The sequence below is a fragment of the Lucilia sericata genome, unplaced genomic scaffold (genome assembly GCF_015586225.1).
Source record: "Lucilia sericata isolate MDLA Ls3-8-SP2 unplaced genomic scaffold, ASM1558622v1 Contig000021F_arrow, whole genome shotgun sequence".
NCBI lineage: Eukaryota > Metazoa > Arthropoda > Insecta > Diptera > Calliphoridae > Lucilia > Lucilia sericata.
The window spans coordinates 192975-211797 of NW_023994059.1; the positions used below are offsets into that span (position 1 = coordinate 192975).

The 18823-nt window shown below is 28.0% G+C and overlaps 1 protein-coding gene across 3 annotated transcripts in view; it reads left to right on the forward strand.

The window, feature by feature from the left end:
- LOC119608498 (trichohyalin) overlaps nucleotides 1–18823 on the forward strand; it is a 112319-nt gene that overhangs the window by 85880 nt on the left and 7616 nt on the right. For all 3 annotated transcript variants that reach the window (XM_037962947.1, XM_037962955.1, XM_037962963.1), the window contains one exon: nucleotides 157–210. The gene's annotated coding sequence lies outside the window, so the exon portion shown is untranslated. The remainder of the gene's footprint in view (nucleotides 1–156; nucleotides 211–18823) is intronic.

An 18823-nucleotide genomic window follows, 5' to 3' on the forward strand; every position in this document is an offset into this window, starting at 1 on the left:
TGACAGATTTTTTTAAGGCGTAGCCTTTTGGGACTTTTCTGGGTTTTTTATTTTTTGGGTTTTGCATTAAATTAATAAATAAATGAATAATTTATTTCATGTAGTAAGAGATAATAAAACTAATTTTTTATTATTATTTATTTTTGTTTTTTGCAGATTTTTATATGAATTGTTATTAATAATAACAATATTAAAATACAAGAAGAGAAGGTAAGTTTTGAAACTAATACGAATACACTATTTCAATTTGAATTTTGAATACAGGAAATCTTAAAACCTTTAATTGTATTTAATCCTAAAATCGATTTTTAGTTTGCTTAAAAACGTTCACACAGGCGGTGTGTTTTTTTAAAACGTGATAAAGAAGTAAGAGAATTTGTTAAATTTTGAAAAACAAAAGAAATATTTAAATGTTAGAATTAAAATAAAAAAAATCATAAAAGTTTAATAAATATAAAGAACATTTTAATTTAAATGACAAAACGCTGATATTTCATTAAATCAACAATATTTTTTTAATTGAATTTTTAATGAAAAATTGTATTTAAGTGAATTATAATAGTATTTTTAGTGAAATTATGAGAAATTTGAATTAATTATTTTCAGCAAAATATTTTTCATACTTTAAGAAAACCTATTTTTAATGAAATCAAACAAATTTTTTGTTGAAATATTTTCCTTTTTCGTCAAATAGTCAAATATTTTACTACAACTACAAATATGTTTGTATTTTTATTTTCCTCTACTTCAACATCATTGCAAAATTTCCTTTTCCAGAAACTGTTACCTGTGCTCTTCATTTAATTTATTTGCTTTGATGATAAATAGAAAACTACTTAAGTTGTATTTAATGTTTTCTATTACATTTTTCCATTTTTCCTTCTTTTAAGAATATATTTTCTACCTAATAGAAGAGTCAATTTACAAAAGTAAATGAAGCTGCAATTGTTTACAAGTTGAAGTAAATAATTTTAATGAGGCAAACATTGAGGTAGACTGAGTTACTCAGTCAGCAAAATAGTCCTTTGGAATCTGATAAGTTGTTTTTTTCTTCTTGATTTTAACATTTCTGATAGAGAAACTGAGTAAATAGGTACTAAAAGTATTTGGAATTTGAGAAGTTTTTCTCAGCATTAAAACAGCAAAAGGTAATAATGATAAAGTTTTTCGTATTTTATGTTGAAATTCTAGGAATTTTAGACATAAATTTAAAGCATATTTTAATTAATGAACAAGAGAAGCTTAAAAAATTAAATTGATTAAAAGTTAATTAAATTAGTAAACTTATTTAAGAAGTAAAAATACCACAATTCTTCATTATGAAATGAAGAATTATTGTTTTCTAACGTTCAATATTTCCCTCCATTTACCTTAAATTTCCTAAAAATACTTAAAATTAAGTGTAAAAGTATTAAATTTACTTTCATAAAAAAATGGTTACCCTCCTTTTTACAAAATTACAAACATTTTATTACCATCCAATTGCAAATTCAATTGTGTCCCTTAACACGAGTGCGATACAAAAATTTCAAATAAAACTCTAGCAAATTATAAACAATTTAAATTTCAATTCAACACTCGTAGCAAAGCAATAGTTTTGTATGTAAATTTATTTATATTTTTGCCACACAACTACAATACTAAAAAAGTACCAAAAACAATGCCTTCAGCTGTACACATGTATACGAATTACGTAAAAAGTTGTATGCAACTGACAATTTAAATTTTATTTTTTTTCTGCAAACAGCAACAGTTAAACGGAAATAAAAGTATAAATGAAATAGAGTAAGGGAAGATTTTTAGAGAATATATATAGACCTAGTAGTACTCTACAGTCTATTGAATGTATTCAATTGTACCAAGTGAATTTTGGCTTTTGATTTCATAAGCCAAATCGAAAATCTTCTTTAGTGAACATTTATTTGTCGAGCGAACTTATAAAAATAGTCATTTAAAATGTAAATGTAAATGAATGGGAATGAAGAATACCAGCAGAGATTGTAGCGAACCAGGAAATGTCTGAATATTCTATAGCAACATATTTTTTTTATTAAACTTAATTACAAATGATTTAATTTAAATTTAATTATAAATTACAATGAAAAAAATATAGTAAAATCTCTGCAAATAAATCTCCAAATAAAATTAAATTATTACTCAAAATAACACGCACATACACTCATCTCAAGTATCTACTTTAGTATGCACTACCACTTTAACGACTGTTCCTAAATGTTCTTTAGCATAAACCACCGTTTCCTTATCGACCAATTTTACGCTGTAGCATGCAGTCAAAAAGTTATTTTTAATGGTTCAAATAATTCCAACTAAAAATGCAAATAAACGGAAATTCACCAGAGTCCTTTAGATGGAGTATTCAAAGACAAATATTAAAAAAAACACCAAAGTAAATATGACTGAAATTAAAATAAAATAAAATAAAAAGCTAAAAAAACAGAATCCAACTATAAAAACAAAAGTTGTAGTGCGTTCGTTGCAGGTTATGAAAAAGTTTTGATACTTTTGCCAGGAATTAACAGCAACAGCAAGTTTTATATGAAAGGGTTAAGGTGCGTTCAACAAATGGCGACAAAAAAAAGTTAATTTTAATCCTTAAAGTTTATCTAGTTATAAAGAGCAAATTTGTTTTATTTTATAAAAGTTAAAAGCTTAAAGCTTTATATTTATTGAAGGTTAAAGTTTATATATTCGTTAAAGCCTTAATTTCGTTGAAGCATTATTTCTTACAGCTTTTTTTTTCGTTAAAGAGTTTTATAACCTAAACCAATATAGTGGGGAAGGTAATATGCATTTGTGCTGATATTTGTATCACCCAAAACTTTTGGTTATACACACACCTTAAAGTATACCAATCGGGTCGGAATCACTTTCTGAGTCAATTTAGCTATTTCCGCCTGTCCGTCCGTCTGTCTGTCTGTCCATGTAATCCTTGTGCGAACTCTACAGGTCGCAATTTTCAAGATAATTTGATGAAATAGGTCTTTTGAGCTCATAAACATGTTAAATGTTCTTGTATCACTTCAAAAATCGTCAAAACTTAGTGTTGTATATGTCTTAATGATGATAGGGCCTCATTTGACCCTATCCCCCATACAAAGTCCCCTTCAGAAAATGACATGATGGTTAAAATTCACTTATAAACACTAATATCATGATGAAATTCTTCATAAATAACTGATGTAGATGTAAATCCCTCTACCAAAAGTTATAAGGATAGGACCCTATTAATTCCCTGCCCCATATAATCCCTCATTTAAAAAATCCTTGTTTTGTCAACCAATTGTTAAAATATTTCTGAATTAAGGTAAAAATGAAATTTAATACTTTATTATTAAATAAAATAATCAACATTTTTAACATAATTACTGGTGTAGGGTATCATATGGACGGCCATGCCCGACTATAAAGTTAGACATTTTGGTCATACAGGGCTTTATTCAAATGAGTGTAACTTTTCACCTATTGGTCTAAAGGAGTTCAGTTTGGAAACAACGAAGAAATAGCTATCTGAACTTCTTTGGACAATATTTGCTAGGACCAATAGGTGAAAAGTTACACTCATTAGAATAAAACCCGGTATGACCAGTCTGGCAGTTCTTGACCGATTGAGTTGAAAATTTGTGACTGGCCTACTATCCAATAGTACTAACCTTAGTGCAAATTTCATCCAAATCAGAAGACATCGATTTTAAAAGTTGGGTCACTTGACACTAAATTGCCCATATACATAAATTTATGATATTATGATAAAAAAAATACATAAAAAGAAACATAATTTGAATTGTTATTGTCACTCAAAATGAGAAATCACAACATTATTCCCTACAAGTTAAAATTAAGCGGACCAAAAGTATTTAATTTATTAACATGTATGTTTTGTTTTCTTAAAAAATTCATAATTTATGTGACCTGAAGATAAAAAAAATACAATAAATTTTTAAAATTTATGACAATTTTTTACTCATAATTCTAAATTTACTTTATTTAGCTTAACTTTTCCTTCAAAACGTAACATTAAATATTTATACAGACGCCGATATGTATTTTGTCATTTAAATGTCGACATTAATCTTATTTAAAACAATATTTGCGTTATAGAAATTTAGATTTTTTTTTCATATTTAGCATGAATCATTTTTCAAAATTATTTTTTTTACTATTTTTGTTTGAGAACAAAATTCCTAAACAAATCATTTGCATGCACTCACTCGCCAAATTTGACAAACATTTGTATTCAAAAGATTAACCAAAAAAAAAGTGTATAAAAAATCACTTAAAAAATAATTATGGACGGAATAAACAGACCATAAATGGCATAAAACTCCTTGTTAGACGACACATTATTGACAAATAAAAATTTAAACAAATTTCCCATTAATAATTAAAAAGTCTTGGAAGAAACATTTCAGAGATAAATATAGACATTTATTTATCCATAAAAAATTCAATAAAAAAACATACACGAAGACATTTAGCTGTCTGACCTTGGCATTTATTTTTATAAATATGTTCTACTGTTAATAATTTTATTACGACAAACAACAGCAACAATGTTGATGATAATGTTGTAGAGCAAAACCAAAAACAATTTGTTAAAAATTTATAGAATTTTAAAAATAATATTATGGTTAACTAATAAGACTATTTCTTATATTCCCATGTAAATTAAGATCTTCTTTTATTCCTAAATACAAACATATGTCAAGTTATCAAACCACAATTTAAATACAAAAATAATATTAGCATTCTATTTGAACAAAAAACCATAAATTAATAGTTTTATTTTTCAGTTTTAATGTCTGTACATTTTAATTTAAATATTTACATTTAAAACAATTGCACATATAAATTAAATACTTTGTAAACACTACTGACAACTAATATCAGTTGTAAGTAGTAAGATACGAGAAAAATCTTGCAATTTGTGATGTTTAAACACACACACAAAATTCTTTAGACGAAAATAAATATTTCCTGTACTCAGACAAAATCCTCGTTTACCAGTAACAATGGCAGTTTTTAGCAGCAACTGCTAAAGTTTTCGAATTACACACAAACACGCAGACAGGATGAGCGTAATATTTCCTTTTATATGTATGAATGCAAATGAATCCTGCATAAATCCTGTAACATGTCCTTTGTGCTTATTTTCTACTTGTTTTCTTCTTTGTTTTTTTGACGTCGTTGGTTTTTTATGTATGTGTGTTTGTTTGTCTCAAATCTATTTGTAACCAGGAAAATCTTTTGTAAAATAAACATGTCTCTACATTTGTAACCAGACATTTTAAACTGTAACATTTTGGATTTTCCTCTTTTTCTGGCTTTAGCTTTTTTCGTATTTTTGCTAAATTCACAAAAAAACTGAAATATGTATACAAGTTGTGCACACAATTTAATTTAATAAAAATGAAAATTTATGTATGATATTTATGTTTCTTTTTTTTTCGTTTTGCTCTGTGTTTAAGCGTTCTTCATTCATACGAGTATTTATGCATAAATCCAAAAGGAAAACCCAAGGGTTAAAAGAAAAAATTAAAACAGTTGAACTCGTGATTTCTTAATATTTACTTTACGCTATAGTTGGTAAAGTCCTTTGTAAAATGACCCAACAATTATAACAAGTATTCAAAATTCAGTACTCAGTCTAGTCTATAGTCTAGTCTATAGTCTAGTCTATAGTCTAGTCTATAGTCTAGTCTATAGTCTAGTCTATAGTCTAGTCTATAGTCTAGTCTATAGTCTAGTCTATAGTCTAGTCTATAGTCTAGTCTATAGTCTAGTCTATAGTCTAGTCTATAGTCTAGTCTATAGTCTAGTCTATAGTCTAGTCTATAGTCTAGTCTATAGTCTAGTCTATAGTCTAGTCTATAGTCTAGTCTATAGTCTAGTCTATAGTCTAGTCTATAGTCTAGTCTATAGTCTAGTCTATAGTCTAGTCTAGTCTAGTCTATAGTCTAGTCTATAGTCTAGTCTATAGTCTAGTCTATAGTCTAGTCTATAGTCTAGTCTATAGTCTAGTCTATAGTCTAGTCTATAGTCTAGTCTATAGTCTAGTCTATAGTCTAGTCTATAGTCTAGTCTATAGTCTAGTCTATAGTCTAGTCTATAGTCTAGTCTATAGTCTAGTCTATAGTCTAGTCTATAGTCTAGTCTATAGTCTAGTCTATAGTCTAGTCTATAGTCTAGTCTATAGTCTAGTCTATAGTCTAGTCTATAGTCTAGTCTATAGTCTAGTCTATAGTCTAGTCTATAGTCTAGTCTATAGTCTAGTCTATAGTCTAGTCTATAGTCTAGTCTATAGTCTAGTCTATAGTCTAGTCTATAGTCTAGTCTATAGTCTAGTCTATAGTCTAGTCTATAGTCTAGTCTATAGTCTAGTCTATAGTCTAGTCTATAGTCTAGTCTAGTCTATAGTCTAGTCTATAGTCTAGTCTATAGTCTAGTCTATAGTCTAGTCTATAGTCTAGTCTATAGTCTATAGTCTGTCTAAGTCTAGTCTATAGTCTAGTTTATGGTCTAGTCTATAGTCTAGTCTTCGAAAGACTGGTTACTCAATAGACTAGTCCATAGACTAATTCATCTACAAGCCTATAGACTTGGCAATAGATTAGCCCATAGACTGATCCATAGAATAGTCCAAAGGTTTTTCCATAGACATGTCCATATACTAGCCAATAGACTAACTAATTCATAGACCGGACTATAGCCTATTTTTGGTAAATTTTAATATGTATTTAATATTGTTTTATTATTTTTATTATAATATTCTTCTATGCGAATAGGGTGCCAATTTGTCGTTGTTTAATATAAGAAAATAAAATTGTCCCATCATGATGCGTTTTAAATGTAAAAATAATTTTCACAAAAAAATTAAAAAAGAGCTAAATACATATCATGATTTTGAAATTTGTTTTTGTCAAGAGTTCATATTATTCTTCTTTTTCGTCTCTATATTTTTACATAAAAATGTCATACAATATTAAATATTTGAGTTTTTAAACGAATGACATATTCTGTAGTTGGAAGAACAAACAAAATCTTACAAAAGTACCATTCATGACAATTTCGTTGATGATATTTAGCACGGTTTTTGTTTTGACACATTCCTTCAGTGTTTGCATCATCATACATTTAAACATTAATCGTATCAAAATGCTTTAATAATATACATTTTCAACGTTTTTTTAATTCATACTCTTAATTATTCTATTATTTTTGTTAAAAAAAAAACAACGTACTTTATTTATTTACTTGTGTTCACTCCATGGCTTTAAGTCTGAGGATGTTGGTAGTTCTTTTACATTTTTTGTTGTGTGTGTTGCAATTTGTGTAATTAAATGCTTAAAAAATTAAAAGGATTTTTTTATCGTACAACTTCATAAATTATGATTTTTATTTTTTAATTTCTGCAGTTATTTTCTTACAATTGTACAAGAGTTGTTAAAGAGTATGAAGAAAATATGAATCAAAAGAACTTTTGTCTTACGTGGCCGAAATTTGTAAGCACTCATTACATTTGTATCCTTTGGAGTAAAGAACAAAATGAAACAAAAATGTGTTTTTAATGGTCTTTTTAAACATATACAATACCCTACAAAGAAATAATTAAAACTATGATGATGATGTTTATAAAGTTATTGATGCCCTCGAAATTATTTAGAGCCAATTTTGGTGACTTTTTATATAAAAGTTCATTAACAATTATTGTGTAGGCTGCCAAACTGAAATAATTTATTTTTGAAAAAAGCTTAAGAATAATAAATGATGACGACACACTTAACATTACCAGTTATAAGCAATATTATTCAAATTTTTAATTAACATGCTAAAGAAATTGTGTTTAACAATGTATAATATTGTAATTACTGCAAATATTTGTTGAAGGTCCATGTAAATGATTCATTATTTGTTAAATTTTAATTGTGTGATACAAGATAAAATAGCAAAAGACAATTATGACTACAAAGCACTGTTATTTATATTTTTGGAAACGAAAGCGTGATTTATTGCCTTATTTTCCAGCACAGAACTTTACTTAACACTATCATTATGTACCACACTTTGAAGTTGTACAAAATTTAAATTTACGCAATTGTATAATAGTGAATTCTAGAAGATTGGACATTGAGAAAAGACCAAATAAATCTTCAAGTCATGTAGTTGTAATAATGTAAATAATTTATGTAATTTATCAGCCTAAATGTTGTTAGTGCGATTTTAAATTTTGAAAGAAGATTTCTTCAGTTTAAAAACAACATCATCAGTTTCCATATTAAATTTGTTAAAAATTATATTTATGCTGACGGTTTTCCATGAGAAGAAATTAATCCCAAATACTAAAATTTTGAAAATTATTTTGATAGACATTTAATCGACTCTCTGCCCCATCGAAATCGAAGAAGTGGCATCAAATTTCTCGTTTTGTCGAAATATTCCTAGAACATTCATTATCTACGTGAGGAGTCGTTTAGGCAAAGGTTGTTTTTCCACTCGCTTACAAATAACTGCTTAAATAAGTACTTACAAATGGGAGTTAAAAAGTTTATTTGTTTTACGCACAAAAAATTGGTCATGCAGAATACGAGCCCGAGCTTCTTGTTCGTTAGTTCCTTGTCCTACTCACAACATCACTATGTGCGATCAAAAGAAAATATGTCCTTCCATAAATAATTATTTGGGTGCCATTGTAAGTGTATACAAAACTAATGCAAACGATATGTAGTAGTCATTGAAAAGTAATTAGTTGTGTAAGTTCAAGTCATTAACGTGTTTTGCTGGGTAATATACAACAACTTCAAGCAGATGAATGGCATGCAGTGTAATTCGCTTAATATTTTCTTTAAAAATATAAAAACTAACTATAGGGTATCATCTTATCAACATTAACCAATTATATTTGTAACTAATTTAAATAGAACACTAAACTCATTATGGCACAAGCCATTAAAACGTCTATAATTCTTAATGTAAATAAGCAATTTACATTAGCAAAAAATAGAAAACATTAAAATATTTTGCTGTTGTCTGCCCACAATAACAAAAATAACGCCAGTGTCAAATGCCAAAAATGGAACAAACAAAATATTAATAGAGAGGAGAAAAAAAGACATTAAAAATCTACTCGCAAGTTGCAAGTAATAAATTTGAGAACATGAATAATTGCAAACCTTCAATATTAATTAATCGAAAAAAAACATAAAAAATTAAACGAGTATCATTAAAAATAATATTTTAATAACAAGCAGACATTTACACACACACGCTAATAGAGATCGAGAGACAGGTTGGGCCGACCGCATAAACTGAGCAGACATACATACATATGTACTTATTTAATAAGCAACCACATTTTAATAAAAATTCTTTTAATTGCTGCCACCGACTGAAGGCGTAACGAGGGGGCGGGGTAAGAAGAGCTGAGACGAATGTAATAATCATAAATTAATTTAACACCACCCCAATAATCATGTCAGTGGGTGAATATGCGTAAAATAAACAATACAAATTTAAAACTAAAACAACAATTAGAATTTGTTTTTATTTTTGCTATTTATACGCACATTGTAAAGAAAATATTTAGACGTTTTTATGTCAGTATTAAAAATTATTTACAAAAAAAAAAAAACATGTTCGAAATGTAAATAAATAAATTGAAAAATAAACACAGTATGTATCTATATATGTATATAAAAATGAATGTGTTCTTGTTTGTTTGGGCTTTATAGGCAGCAAACGACTGGACCGATTTTTCTGAAATTTTCAGTCTCTTCCTGTATGTCTAAAAGGAACTATACGTTTAGAAGTCGCATATCTCAGAAATTGCAAGAGCTACAGTCCTCAAATTTCGTATGGAAAACTTTAACATTCATATGAACACATGAGGGCACCAAAATGGGCAGCCTAGCTATAGTGGGAATGGCACCTTCCATATAAAGAAAATATTAAATTAGTATATATGAGTCCTTTAGTTACAGTCCTTTTTCGGAAACACATTAGTATCAACATGAATGTTTAGAACAAAATAAGAGGGGTGCACCTTCCATATGAATTAAATACTAAAATTCATATATCTGGAAAACTATTGTAGATGAAATCTTAAAATTTTGCACGAAGACCTTTAGCATCATCCATGAGAATGTTTAGGAGAAAATGGGCGGACTTGTATAAGGGGGTTTTGGCACCTCCCATACGGATTGAATACAATAATTTGTACATTGCAAAGCACGCTGGGTATAGCTAGTTTAACAAATGAATAGTAAATACTTATTAATATGAAGCTAAAGTACAGTAAAATGTCTTAGGAAAGGATACAAGGGATACATTTAGTGTCAAATTCTGGCAACAGTATACAATTGGAGTAGGATCTAGCTAAATGAAGTAATTTCTTAAAATTTAAATTTCAGAACTTTTTGTAACTTTATTCAAACTTAATGGAATGATTCACATATAAAAAATCATTATCACTCCATCATTAATATTTATATTTATGAATATTTAAGTGTAATTTTGGGGGATGGGGGAGGGTCTGTGGTAAATTTGTAAGACGGTGTATAAAGCTATGAATTGTTTTACATAGACTTGGTTGAGATTCCTTCGGGATCCACCTAGTGGCTGTAGTTTTAACCCAATTTCGCGGGAAGGGACGCTTGGTTAAAAAAATGATGCATTTCTAAATGATAATTATTTGCGATAAGTTTCTGTTACCGTTCCTAAATCTAGGAATACAATCCACAGGGTAAGGCTGTGGATTCATAAAATGTTCGATTTGAGCTAATAATGCAAAGATTGGGTATGAGATGATGTACCGTATGATCGGATAATTGTATCCGATGGATGAGAATAATTTCTAGTTGCAATTGGTGTGTGTTTAGTGTTTACTCTAAAAACATGCTTAACATATCACAGTGGGTTCTTCTGGACGTCTTGTCAAATATGGATCCGTACTTCGGTCCACCAATAAGGCCGTGAAGGCCTTAAAAAGCACTTCGACATCTGGTCTTAGTTAAACCCTTAATTAGGTTTACCCAGGGCTTTTCTTTAAACAGATTTCACTTAATTATTTTTAAAACTACGGACTTTAGTTTGATTGCAAGTAAAATCACTTCAGATGTGTTTTCTGAGTCGACTGCTATACCAACGCCACGTAATATTTAAAATCAACTATACAAAATGATAAAAAGTTATTTACAAAATTTATAGACGAAAATAATAGTAATTTCAAAAACCTTTTCAAACGAAGCCTTAAAACTTTTACAATCTTTTTTATTTTTACCTACAGACTTTATTACAAGTCTGTGCTAGTAACGTTTTAAAAAACTGCAATGTCATCATAAAACTTTGTAAAATTTTTAAAGTTTTTCCGTTTTGTGGTAAAATCCACAAAATAATTTGAAATGGGAAAAAAACATAAAACGAACAAGTGTATGTTTTTTAAATACATATTTCTTTATATAAATTACAAAAACTATAAATAAAAATAGTAAAAATAATAATGAAAAACCCAAACAAGAGAATAAAACAGTCATAAAGTACTTGTACTTGAATAACTTGTTGTTTTCTAGTCATACTATTTATTTGTTTGTTTCAACTAAACAATTTATAAAAAGTAAATAATTTTATTCTACAAAAGCTGAATAGTAAAAATAAAACAACCAACAATTTGTTGTATATGACATCACTGAGATAAATGTAAAAACCAAAAACAACTACAACAAGCAAATAAATATTAAAAATGTCTAGGTGGATGGACAGACAAACAGGGTGAGAAAAAAACACACACTGTGACATTAAAAAAAATATTTTTTTATGCAAAAATACATAAAAAACAATATTTAAACATTTCACATAACTTTGAACGCATGTAAATAAATAAAAAAAAAATTGTGCTACAACAATAACAAAAAAAGGTTTATTTAAAAACCACATACCGGCAATGTCAACTAGACAGCACTAATGACGTAATTGGTGACAGCATCTGGTTTTAGTATTGCTTCTCATATGTGTGTCATATTGTCATAAGTAATTTTTCTGTTTTATTTTAAGAACGTCGGCAACAACAAGAAAAAATTATATTTATATCAAATATTTTTTATCTTTATTTAATTTTGTAGATGTTTAATTAATTACAAATACAAGAGATTCTCTTTTCGTCTGAGAATAAATGTGTTGGTGTGTATGAGTTAAATAATTTTGGATTAAAAATAAATTTGAAGAATAAATTTATTTTACACAAATATTTTAACATGTTGTCATTTTGCTGTTTATTTTGACGTGTCTCTCTGACATGCTCTGGTTACATCTAATGGATTATAAAATTATTATAAGTTTTTTTTTTTTTTGTTTTGTTTAATTTTTAAAATGACATTGAATAAGAAATATTTATTTGTACTTTTAATAAAATGATTTTTAAAAAGATATGTCAGTTTATTTTTTCTAATAGTTTTAAAATGGAAATGATTATTAATTATCTTTTGTGGAGATCTATTACAAATAAATTAATTTTTACAAATAAAAATTTTAAATTTTAGAAACTATTTAAAAGAGGAGGTATTGAAAAACTGATTTAAACTTTAAAGTCATTAGGAATTTGAAATTTGAGTCAAGTTATACATTTACATAAAAGGTCTAGATTTCGAAACCGTCCTTCTAGTAGTAATCTGTGATCACCACAAATACTATTTCGCTCATATTTTTCAAAATTATTTATTAATGATGATGATCTTAAAATTCGTTTTTTTTTATTACAAATTCGAACTATTTGCATGAAAATCAACAAAGTAAGGCTTTAAAGAATAATAAAGTGAGGCCCCCGTAAGTTTTGAGTGCCAAGCTTTGATATAGAAATGTTTGGTTATTTATTAAGTCAAAATTTTATACAACTAATTACAAAAGGCGTTTATTACAATTGTTGATGTATTTTTTCTAAAATATTCAATATAAAATCCTCCTTATGGGCTGCTATAATAAATTACAATCCACCCAATAACATTTAAATAAAACATCAATTAAACTTGCAATGTTAAACAATACAATGTCAATTATTTATGCAACTAGTATGTTGCTCTTTTTCTGCCAATTTTATAAAAATATTTATACAAAATTAAGCAATAAATTGATCGGTTCCTTTAAATGTAATGTAAAATAAAAATTAAGGTTTTATTACTTAAGCAATAGTAGAAAGAAACGTAGAAAAGCAAAACAAAATTCATGTTTGGCAACTTTACCAGACATATTGGCAAATTGTATGGAAAAATAATTTTAAATTAAATTCAAAATTATGCCAATAAATAAACATCCACACATGTATGAACAAAATTCTTAAACACACAACAACGAAATGACACTTGTTTATAGGAAATTCTTATTTTTTACAAGATTTTTTTTTTATTTATTTTTGGATTCACTTAACAAAACAGAGTGGGTTGCTGCAACTAAAACTGGCTATTTCCTCTCTTGTAGAATATAAGGAAATTTTTGCTCTGTTTAGTTACATTTTTTTCATCTAGACACCTTGAAATGTAAAATCTACCATACAAGTGGAGTGTGGTCAATAAAAATAAAACAACATTTATGCATGTTTGTTGTACGAATTAAATTCAGTCCGTCAACGCCTAATATCAATTCAGTTCATTCTTCCATTCATTATACTCTACACAGCTATAGTGGGGAGGGTAATATGCGTTTATACTGAAGTTTGTAACACCCGTATACCAATCGTTTCAGAATCAATTTCTGAATCGTATGTCCGTCTGTGTGTCCTTCAATCACGAAACTTTTGATGTTCTGAGCTTAAAAATACAGTCCGATGTCTGCTGGACTAAACACATTTTTCAAGCGTCGAAAGGAACATTCAAGTTTCTCGACTTTTGAAACGGTGTGAGACATATGTACTTCACTCCATCTGATCTTCTCACTATTTACACCACTTATACACGACCGAATACAACTCTCATATATGGGCCGGAGCTTCGAAGTCTATTTTGAAGCTACTCGACAGCTTACAGAAGAGGACGAAGGTACTTATAGGTGAATCTATTAATTAAATGGAGTACCGTCACAACGGTAGAGGTGTATTTAACTCTTCTTTCGATACTATAATGGAATGAGTTCCTCTGAAATTGGGGAACTCGATCCCGATACCGGTATATTTTTACGCAAAACACGTCTTCCATGAAGAACACGATAGTTTGTGGTCGATTGGCCAGAGGATCTCACAATAGAAACTTCCTGCAGACGTATTCCCCGCCACTTTCGATGTGAAGGAGTTTAAATCAAATGTCTACAAACACTAGTCTCTCTATTTTCCACCCCACAACCTATTTTCCTAGTCCCAGCACAATGCACTGCATGAGTAGGGCGTCTTCCCCTGAGTGCTGGTCCAAGAAAAAAATCCCTCTGCTAAATATTATAAGGATAAGTACATATTCTTGCACCCATATAACGCCCTCTTTCAGAAAATATTTTTTTGTCAACGAATTGTTAAAATGTTTCGGAAATAAAAACCACTTAAATGTTTTATTATTAAAAATAATTCACATATTTAACATACTCACTAGTATAGGGTATACTACTTTCTTACTTGTTTATTTAAGCGTTTAGTTGTAGAAACTACATGTCATAACTTGTGACAACAAAGGCAAACATGTTTGTAATACAGTGTAAGAATGTGTCGCCGATTGGACTGCCTTTTGGCAGACATAGAGGCAGAATGAAGTATATTGTTTAATAAAGACTTGATTTCTCTAAAAATACATAATTTAGACATATTTAATTTTGTATTTTTAATAAAAATATAAATTTTTGGGGGAACGTAGACTTTTTGATAAAATCAGTAATTTTGATAATATTTTTAATAACAATTTAAAGAAATTTTGGAGAAAATTTAAGCAAAAGTATGATTTTTGTTTAAAAAATTGATTTTATATTAATTACAATAAATTTCTTTCAATTTTGAAAAAAAAATTTCTTATTTGAAAAACAAACACCTTAAGTCGCCAGATTGAAGATAAGAATTGCATACAATGTCTATTTTATTTTATATGTAGTATTGCTAATTAAATAATTATACACTAACAATATTAATGCAGTGAAAAGAGGCTTGCCTCTTTTTTAAAGTGAAAATTGATAAGTGCAATATTATTTGTAATTAAAAATATTTTAAACAAAAACTGTTTTTATATTTTTTTGAAATAAATATGTAATTGTAACTGTCTCTTCAGCATGCAATCGTTGACGGCGCCTGCTTAGGCAGACAATAAAAAGCACCATTATTCACATTAGAAATACACCAAAGACTCATTTAACAATGCGAAAGACACACATTTAACATCATTTTAAATACGAAATTTTGAGTTTGATTTGAAATATAAATCAAAGATAGTCCTTAAACCCCTAAAGATTTATTGAAAAGCGAATGTATAAGTTTTTAATATTAAATACCCTTGGAATTGGAACACTTTCTAATACCGTTAGATGAGGAACAGGTGTAAATATTTTAAAAATATACTTTTAAACATAAATAGACAATTGCCACACACAAAAACACACACATTATATACAGAAAATACTATGTATTAATTTAACTGACATCGAACTTGAACTTGACTGATAGAAATTTAAAACAGTTGAGACGGTATAATTTTATTTCTTTATGTCCGTCCAAGTGTCTGCCCGTTTTTTCGTTGCCTTCAAAAAAAAAAAAAACTAGAAAATAATTATAAAAAGACAAAAAAAACAAAAATACTTTTTAGTCATGTTATATTAAAATAAAATTAAATGAAATTGAATAAATTATATCTTTATCTGTATCTATGGCCAGCAATGTGTAGAGTATCGTTTATATTTATTGAATAAAACTAAATCAAGTATATAATTAACTAATTAAAACAGCCAATCTAATTTATTATAAAACATTTCAAGTGCAAGTAGTGACTGTTTGTCTATATTTCGCCCAAAGAAAAAAAAACGCGCTAAAAACGATTTATACGTTTTGATTTGTTTTGAAAAACATTAAAAAAATAGAAATAAATATTCGTAACTCAATAAAAGTGGATAAGACAACGTACAACTTAGTGTGTAAACAACAAAACAAATATTCAATTAAATAAATTAAAGTGGAGAAAATATGATCAATAAATATTGAACAGAGAAATATTTTCTGCTGTATAAATCGTTGTTGGTATTTATTGATGTAGATGTCTTAATTTGTAACTATAAATCAGAATGTTAAGAAATTAAATAATAAAGTAAAGGAAATGATGGAATACTAAAATAAACAAATAAATCTTATATGATTTGAAATACTGAAAGTATGTTCAAAAGCACTACTTTGAACATTAATCCCCCTATTTTGTAAAACAGTTCAGTTTGCATTAAAATAAATAAAGCAAATAATTTAAATAAAAAATTTTAAACGTTTAGAATAATTCGGTAGCGTTTTGGGAATTTTTCAAGATTTTAGTTTTTATTGATAAAAAAAGACAATAGAAGTTCACATTTTACTGTAAATCGGGCGAGGTAATTTCAGTACTTAGTAGTCTATAGTCTAGTCTATAGTCTAGTCTATAGTCTAGTCTATAGTCTAGTCTATAGTCTAGTCTATAGTCTAGTCTATAGTCTAGTCTATAGTCTAGTCTATAGTCTAGTCTATAGTCTAGTCTAGTCTAGTCTATAGTCTAGTCTATAGTCTAGTCTATAGTCTAGTCTATAGTCTAGTCTATAGTCTAGTCTATAGTCTAGTCTATAGTCTAGTCTAGTCTAGTCTAGTCTATAGTCTAGTCTATAGTCTAGTCTATAGTCTAGTCTATAGTCTAGTCTATAGTCTAGTCTATAGTCTAGTCTATAGTCTAGTCTATAGTCTAGTCTATAGTCTAGTCTAGTCTAGTCTCTAGTCTAGTCTATAGTCTAGTCTAGTAGTCTAGTCTAGTCTATAGTCTAGTCTATAGTCTAGTCTATAGTCTAGTCTATAGTCTAGTCTATAGTCTAGTCTATAGTCTAGTCTATAGTCTAGTCTAGTCTAGTCTATAGTCTAGTCTATAGTCTAGTCTATAGTCTAGTCTATAGTCTAGTCTATAGTCTAGTCTATAGTCTAGTCTATAGTATAGTCTATAGTCTAGTCTATTATGTCTAGTCTATAGTCTAGTTATAGTCTAGTCTATAGTCTAGTCATAGTCTAGTCTATAGTCTAGTCTATAGTCTAGTCTATAGTCTAGTCTATAGTCTAGTCTATAGTCTAGTCTATAGTCTAGTCTATAGTCTAGTCTATAGTCTAGTCTATAGTCTAGTCTATAGTCTAGTCTATAGTCTAGTCTATAGTCTAGTCTATAGTTAGTTCTAGTCTAGTCCCTATAGTCTAGTCTATAGTCTAGTCTATAGTCTAGTCTATAGTCTCGTCTATAGTCTAGTCATAGTCTAGTCTATAGTCTAGTCTATAGTCTAGTCTATAGTCTAGTCTATAGTCTAGTCTATAGCAGTCTAGTCTATAGTCTAGTCTATAGTCTAGTCTATAGTCTAGTCTATAGTCTAGTCTATAGTCTAGTCTATAGTCTAGTCTATAGTCTAGTCTATAGTCTAGTCTATAGTCTAGTCTATAGTCTAGTCTATAGTCTAGTCTATAGTCTAGTCTATAGTCTAGTCTATAGTCTAGTCTATAGTCTAGTCTATAGTCTAGTCTATAGTCTAGTCTATAGTCTAGTCTATAGTCTAGTCTATAGTCTAGTCTATAGTCTAGTCTATAGTCTAGTCTATAGTCTAGTCTATAGTCTAGTCTATAGTCTAGTCTATAGTCTAGTCTATAGTCTAGTCTATAGTCTAGTCTATAGTCTAGTCTATAGTCTAGTCTATAGTCTAGTCTATAGTCTAGTCTATAGTCTAGTCTATAGTCTAGTCTATAGTCTAGTCTATAGTCTAGTCTAGTCTATCTAGTCTAGTCTATAGTTTGGTCTATATTCTCTATAGTCTAGTCTATAGTCCAGTCTACAGTTTAGTCTATAGTCAATTCCTGAGTCTCAGTTTCTTTAAATTACACATTATATTAATATAAATTCTCAATATACTTTTTTTAATTTTTTACAAAACAATTTGTCTAAAAATATCTTTTCGCTTTGAAAACTATTTTTTTTTTTTCTTAAAATTTTTTCTTATATTGTTTTGATTAAAACTAATTAATTGTTTATTTTATTTGTTAATAACGTCAGAGAAACACGTTTTTTTAGCTTGTTCTTCTTAACAAAAATTATTTAAACTTTTGCTTTTTTTAATTAACACACAAAACAAATTGAGTGAAGTGAGTTCAACGACCAATTGAAACTAAAATGAAAACAAAAGTATAAACAATTTGTTTTGTTTATAAAGCAAAAAAGAACCAAAAAATACCGATATAACTATTTTTGTTAACAAACAAAATAAAAACGAAAAAAATCTAATCATTAATCAAAAGAGACCCATTTTGTTAGATTTTTATAAAATAAGGTCGAAACATAAAAAACTCCAAAAAAATGTACTTTAAAAGGGAGTATTTTTCTTAATACGATTACAATTATATTCTATATTCAAAGTCTTAGCACGCAGGCAGCAACATTGAAACATTAAAGACCTTGAATGTGCAACATGATGATGATGTTGGTCTAAGTAGAGATGTCTTCTAATGATAATTTGCTACAAAGATTATTATTTTTTTTTTTACTTTAAGACGGTTTTGTTTTTTATTTAAGTTTTTAGGCTAAGAATATTGAAAAAATGACTACTGCGGTTGTTGGTTGGCTTGTTAGCCATTAATAAGATTAGAATTATATCTATTACTTTT